The sequence below is a fragment of the Odocoileus virginianus genome, chromosome 11, assembly GCF_023699985.2.
Source record: "Odocoileus virginianus isolate 20LAN1187 ecotype Illinois chromosome 11, Ovbor_1.2, whole genome shotgun sequence".
Lineage (NCBI taxonomy): Eukaryota > Metazoa > Chordata > Mammalia > Artiodactyla > Cervidae > Odocoileus > Odocoileus virginianus.
The window spans coordinates 21,500,260-21,507,137 of record NC_069684.1 but is presented as its reverse complement, the minus strand read 5'-3'; the positions used below and the strand labels follow the sequence as shown (position 1 = coordinate 21,507,137).

Genomic DNA, 6,878 nt, shown 5'->3' with positions numbered 1-6,878 from the left:
TATATAAAGACAATATGGAAAGCAGGCATTGAGAAGCCTGTCGGTGCCCGGAGCCCCACTGCTTATGAAGTCACATAACCCACTGTCTTTCCACAAAGGGCTTTCTCCTCCCCTTAGGAATCTCAAAGGGGTTTTCTTGATCTGAATTCACACAAAGCTGGAAATCCAAGGCCAAAACCCTGACAGAAACATACTTCTACAATCAAATTGAAAAGACCTTCCAAAGGCTAGTTCCTAGGAGTTATTTAATTCTCTCAGCTTCTAGGTTTCTTTTTCCTTTTCTTAAATAAGCTTATGCTTTTGATGCAATATTCATGACTCCCAGACACAGGAGGGTCCTCCATTGCAGAAAGACAGCACTTTCTTCTCCAATGAGTTTCACCCTTCCTATCTCCCTCACACAGGCTCTGCCTCTCAGTTTTTCTAAGTTGGTGTCTGCCTTTAGCTTTCCTCTTAGCTGCAGGAGTTTGATGGGAGAAGCCCATCCATTAGAAATGTCTAGCCATTAGGAAGAGGGCTTCTGCCTGACCAGACGATCTGGTCCTTCTACACTGGGTGAAGACAGATCCTTGGCACAGGCTCCTGCCTCCTGGTAGGGATCCTTAGCAAGGACCCTTCTCTCTCTTCTGAACCGAGCTCAGCAGATCTAATGCCAGTCTGCCCTCTGATCATGGTTTTGTTTGTCTTTGGTTTATGATTGTCACTGCTGCTGCTGTCATCTTCACATAAGGAGCAGCCGTGCCAGTGTCAAGACACCGGTGTTGACCTTTACACACCATGTAAGCCACCTGTGAGCTTTATGAGGATAAAAGGCTTCCAGTTTCAATTAAATGACTCGGAGATAGGGCCACCTCCTCATAATCCTGCAGAGGTGGAGGGAGTTCTGGGTGGCTTATAGGAAGGACACCATGTAAAAGCTTGAGATCTGTGCTCCTAAAAAAGGCCAGCAACCTTGAAGAGGTGATACCCACCCTGCTTGCTCAGCAGGGAAATGGAAGGATGAGCCCAGGTGAACTTTAAGTCAGGAAAAGGACATTTGTGGAGAAACAGGGCCCTTGAAGTCAGAAGGAGCTGGGTGTACAGCAGGCTGGCCATGTGATGGTGGGCAGGATACTGTCCCCTCTGGGCCTCAAAGTTCTCATCCTCCCACTCTGTCACTTTCTCAGGTTTGGGGTGAAAATGAAGGGAGATAGCCTTTCCGGACTTGTAGCAGAAAAGAAATGATCTGTGAAAGTCAGCACTTCCGCCTCCGTCTCTGTCCCTTCCTCTGGCTCCTCCAAAGCCTCTATTAGCTCTCACATCCGAGAGGCCTTGACATCAGGTGAAAAGACAGGCTATGGCGAATGTTCTGCACATCCCTTTGAAGAGTCTGGGTTTCGTGGTGAGGACCCAGCTGTAACCCAGGAGGGAGGTTAAACGTGTCAAATTTGAAGCCGGGGCAGGATGGGAATCGTTCCCAGAACGGCTCAGGGATGCTGTCAACAGGGCTGAAGCAGAGGCAGGCGCACGAGAGGACCTCTCGACCCACTTAGCGCCGAGCTGGCAGTTTGATTTCTTGGTTCAAGCAGAGGCATCGATGCCGAGGGAGAGACGTGCCGCTGCTACCTGGAGCACTTCGGGGTGCTGGGGTTAAAAAGGAGATCGATGGGCACCCTACTGTTACCCGCCAAGTCCTAGTCTCCTTGAGCCAAAGTGGTTTTTAAATGAGTTGCCAGAGATATGAAGAGATAGTGGGGGTAAGCCCTGTGTGACCGAGGGGCCGAGAGAATACTTGGAGAAGCTTGGAGCAGGAGGAGACGGGCACCAGAGTGATGGGAGCCAAGTCTTGCCTGCTCTTTGAGAGGCAGAGCCCGATGACACTCGAAGCAAAATGCAGAGTGGAGCTGTCTTTGCCTCCTGTCAGCTCGATTCGTCATAATATCTGGGAACACTAGAGTGGGGCAGTGGCCGCTCCGAGGTACTTGACGGGTGCTAGAATGTGGCAGCAAGGCCAGGCCTCAACTTGCAAGGTCAAGGGTGCTAGAGAGAAGATTTTTATGAGTGGGGACACTCCCACCTCTCTCTGCCTTCTCCCACTCCTCCCTGCTCCCAACCCCACATGCCACTCAGATGCCTGCTGGGCAGGCTGTGGCCACACCCCTCATCCTGGTGAGGTGACCACTCATGTCACCCCGTGAGTTTTGTTTTGCATTTGGCCAGCACCCCACACTCCTTACTTCACAGGAGCCAGTGTCCTGTCCAGACATTACCTAACTCATCAGATTCACTGCGTTCCCCCAAGAGAGGTGATGGGAATTATCCTCCTTATTTCAAAGAACTGAAGGCAGAAAGGCCCCGGATCTAAGGTTTTCTCAAGCTGCTTGCAGTAAATTATGGAAAAGGCTGAGAGAAGATCCCTTGAGATAGACAACGAGAATCAAAATACTTAACTGCACTGCCTCATCTGGACCCCTCCCCCTTCTCCCTTCTATGGAAGACCCTGGCTGAAGCACTCTCTGGAGCACGAGCCCCCAGCTTCAAGGTCAGGACACCTCTCAGCATCCCAGGGAACACCCAGTGCGGTAGGCTCAACCCCACTTAGTTTAAAACCACACATAACCCCATGCAGCTGGACTTGACTAAAGGGTGAGTTACCAGCTGGAAGTGAGAAAACACATTCTTCTGCATGGTTTATAGAGGGGGTCGAGGAAACCAGTATATGCTGAATAGAAAGCATTGTGAGTGGTCCTGAGCAAACCTTCACCGTACACGATATGGCTTCAATAGTCGGTGGGAGATATGGAAGGTCAACACAAACTTGCACCAAAATTTTCAAAGCATTCTTTTAAAACAAAGGAGAAAAACTGACCAAACAATAATCATTATTGGACTTCCATTTCCACTAATGATAATTAATATCCAACAACTGCCCAACATCTTTCGAGTTCTTAAATATATGTGGGGACATCTACTCCTCATCAGAACCGTGGAGAGGAAGTATCTTTTTCCCTTTTTACAGATGAAATAGGCAACAGAGGCTCTAAAATGCACAACCTAAGCCAGCATCCCAAAGATGGAGATCATAGATCAGGGAAGGTAGACATTCACCTCCCTACCCTTCCCCCAACCCAGTGGCACCCGGTGGCCCATGGGCTCCTTCTTCATTTGTGCTGGGAGTTCAGGGTTCTCTACAGCAGCCTTTCTCCGCAGACAGCAGCTATTCATTCCAAGCTGCATCCTACCCACCCTGGCTCTGTGAGCTGATTACATCTTGGCCACGGGTGCAGAAAGCAGCTGGCACAGCCAAGCCACTGGGAGGCCTCAGGATCCATTTGTGAGCTAATCCCAGGCAGGAAACCAAATCCAGTGGCTGATCAGTGAGGAGACGGGAAGTAAGGGAATTAAGCCCCAGAGTTGCGAGACTGTTTTCATCTAGCCTAGGAAGAGACAGGTCCATTGTGTAAAAGGTTTGATTTAAGGGCATTTAATTTTGTTCTCTCTGATAGAGATGTTTTTATGGAAGCCTTCCAGTCACACATCTTATTATCTTAGGTCTTTGGGAGCTGCCTCCCACTGTGGGCTTAACTCTTCTTCCAAGTATACCACAGTCCTCTTTCTAAGAAGCACAGGGCACAGTTGAGCATTTTTTTCTGCCAGATGAACACATGAGTTTAAAGCAGGTAGCCAGAATCCTGGGTAGGAGATTCAACCTTCCAGCGGGGCCCAAAAATACTTTCCTCACTTGCCCTGCATTTATATGTTTTTATCTCACTCCATCCTCACTTGAAGCATCTGGAAGATAATAGTAAAAGTGGAGCTGACATACGTTCAGTAGCATGTTCCAGGCCAAACCGCTCAGGCCATTCTCACACCAGTCTTTCCTCTGCCTATTACAGATGGATCCACTCCCTCCACATTCACTCCAAAATTAAAAAGATGACGGCTCTTGAGACCCCATCACAGATATGGTGAGGGTATGAGGGGAAGCTCGATGTTGCTTTGGCTAAACTCAGTAGTATCGTCTCAGATTTGAGCTTGGAAGGAATTTATTAATAGTAATGAAGGATTTCTGTATCTGATGTATTTTGCCTGAAGCATCTGGCTAACAGCGACCACAGAAGCCACTGCCCAGAGGAACAAGAGGACAAAGGTAGAGAAGGCAGATTCCCTTTCTGAAATCGGGTAGGAGAATAAGTTCTTTTTATTATCAATTAGAAGGTCTTTAGGATTCCCCAGCATGTTTTGATAGAGGAGGAGGGGGAGTAGGGGGGAGTTAACACCATAAAAGGGGGCAGTAACTTTTATTACTCTCGGTGAAAATTAAGGACTGCCTTCATTATCCAAAAGCAATGAGGAAGCATTTTCACCTGGAGCTAGAGTGAGCTGCCCGCAGTCCTGAGTCTGTCTGGATGGCAGCGCACACATGCTCTTCTCACCTGCCAACCTGCCACCCCCTGCACATGTTCATCAAGCATCCACGGAGTGCCTGGCATCGTGCGACATGCAGGGGCAACCTGAGAGGACCAGGTGACCGTGCTGCCGCTCTCAAAAGGGCTTAAAATCCAGTTAGAGCAACCTGATTTATGTACAAACAAAGTGATTAGCAGCCAATTCAGGAGCGCATAAAGCTGAGTATTTATGATTACGATAATAAATGTCAAATGATTTAAAGCAGCAAAAGGCTGTGAGGAACGAAGTGGTCAGAGAAGGTTTTATGGAGAAATGGGAATTGGCCTAAGCCTTGCGGTGCATGGATTTGGATAAACAGAGGAGACAATCCAAGTATAGAGATTAACGCAAGCAAAGAACTAGAGTTCAGAATGAGTGTGAGGAAACTAATGTACTTTATTATATTTGTGTTTCAAATGACTATGCAAAGATCAAGTGAATTGATGGCCCATTTAATTCCCCACTGGTTTGTAGAGGAGAATTAAATGCTAAAAGACTGAGTGTGACAAAGGCAGAGTAATCCTTAAAGTGAACATTGTCCATCTGTCAGAAGGCAGGATGCTCTTCTAGATCTAGAGACCACAATGCTAAAGCACCCTCCACTTTCCCCAGGGGAAAAGGTCCCTGAAATTACCATGGATATTAGTGATAAAAACAGATGATGTAAAACACTTTATATCGGCTCAGCCCAGGATTCAGTCATTGAAAATGACACCAAGGAAGGACATTACTGTGTTCTGTGATCTCAATCTCAAAAGGTTAGGTCTTGTACCCTAAACACTCTTAGTTTCCTCCTAGTAGCCAATTATGGCGCCATAAAATATAAACTTACCTAAATTATTCTCCAACCAATTTGTATTTTCTGACAGCATCACCTCCGAGGATAATACATTCTCTGTGTTTACTGCCCACTATATTAAGTCATAATAATACCCCCTTTCACTTCTCCCAAATTAAGTCTCTCCTTCAAGCTTCAAGGGATGCCCCTAATTTCTGATATTGCAAGGCGTTGTGAACAAATCCATATTCACATAATTAGAATTTCTCTTGGCTTTCACCGTTCTAAATGCAAGAGTGTTGAACCTATCCTTACAGTAAATATTTCTTCTATTTGTTAATTCTTGTTGATCTCTTCTGGTGCTTTCTTGACACCATTTCTTGCTGGCCACAGTTCTTTATTATCATCATCATCATCATCATCATCATCATCATCCGATCAGATTCTTCTTATTAACTTCATCTGATTCCTTCAGCCTCACCTGCCTCTGAGACCCTCAGTTGCTTGCTCCACCCCCAACTATCTTTGTGGCAGGTGAACTGACATAAGCCAGCATGCAATCAGGCAGTTCCTGCCTAGGAGCAACAGACCTCCGCCTTGGCTGGGGACTTACAACCCGGCTAACCAGCTGGACCCCTTGAGTCTTGGCATCTCTTGCGATGTCTGGGTCAGATGGAGCACCACATTTTAGGGTGTGAGATCTAGCTTGCTGAGTGGCCACTGCAGGGACCACTGATGCAACTCAGCAGCACAGGGAAGGTGACTCCTCTGGTGCAGACTTTGACCAGTGAAAAACAGAAGACGGGAAGGAGCCAGGCAGATAATCTCTCCTTCCTCCCTTCCACAGACTGGTCCAGGGAATGGTACAGCCATGTCCCAAAACGTCCCATTTGGCAGAGCCAAATGTGTGTGTCAGGTGGCCTGCTGTCTTCTGGCCAGTGTCATGAAGCCTTGGCCATTATGATAACGTGTCCTCTCACATCTCTTCTAGTCTTCCCTCTCTCATCCCCCTTCTCCTTACTTTTGAGTTCCTTGCCTTGTAAATAAAGCACCAGAACTTGGTTCTTAGGTCCTGTTTTCTTGGGAATTTGGGCTAAAGTAATCATCCAGAATACCATTAAAGGTTGACCAAGGATCTAGTGGATTCTGGGTTCTGTGATAGGTTGTAGTGATACCATACCACAAGGAAAAGGACAATGTGACTGGAGATTCAAGATACAGACAAGAAAAGGTAAATAACATTTTAAAGCTACCATATGCCCCATGTCAAAAAAAGAGCACACACAACAAAGATCAAAGGCGTTAAGAGGGGTAAACAATCGTTGGAACCGTCAGACAAACCTGGTGCCATAATTATGTGGGCAGCAAAGAATGAAGCTTCAAGTTTTTACAAAAGTTACCTTTCAATTCCCTCACCTAAAGCTTCTCTCTGAAATTCTACTGGTTTGACACTCCTGTATGTGGAAAGCTATAATGTCGATTGCACACGAAACATTTCACTGTGGTCTCTCCCTTCTATAAAACTATTAACATGTTAAATTAACATTTTTGAAGGGTTAGTTTCTAGAATACCCCACGGTTAATGCTTTTTATTCTAAGAAACACCCACTTATCGTCTCCCTGATATCTAAGCCCATTTTTCACCCATGTCACAGTGAAGAATTTCTACCAT

General features: G+C 46.5%; 1 protein-coding gene across 3 annotated transcripts in view; it reads right to left on the bottom strand.

Moving 5' to 3' along the window:
- Window positions 1–6,878, bottom strand: part of ASTN1 (astrotactin 1) — a 349,784-nt gene that overhangs the window by 300,560 nt on the left and 42,346 nt on the right. The window lies entirely within an intron of this gene.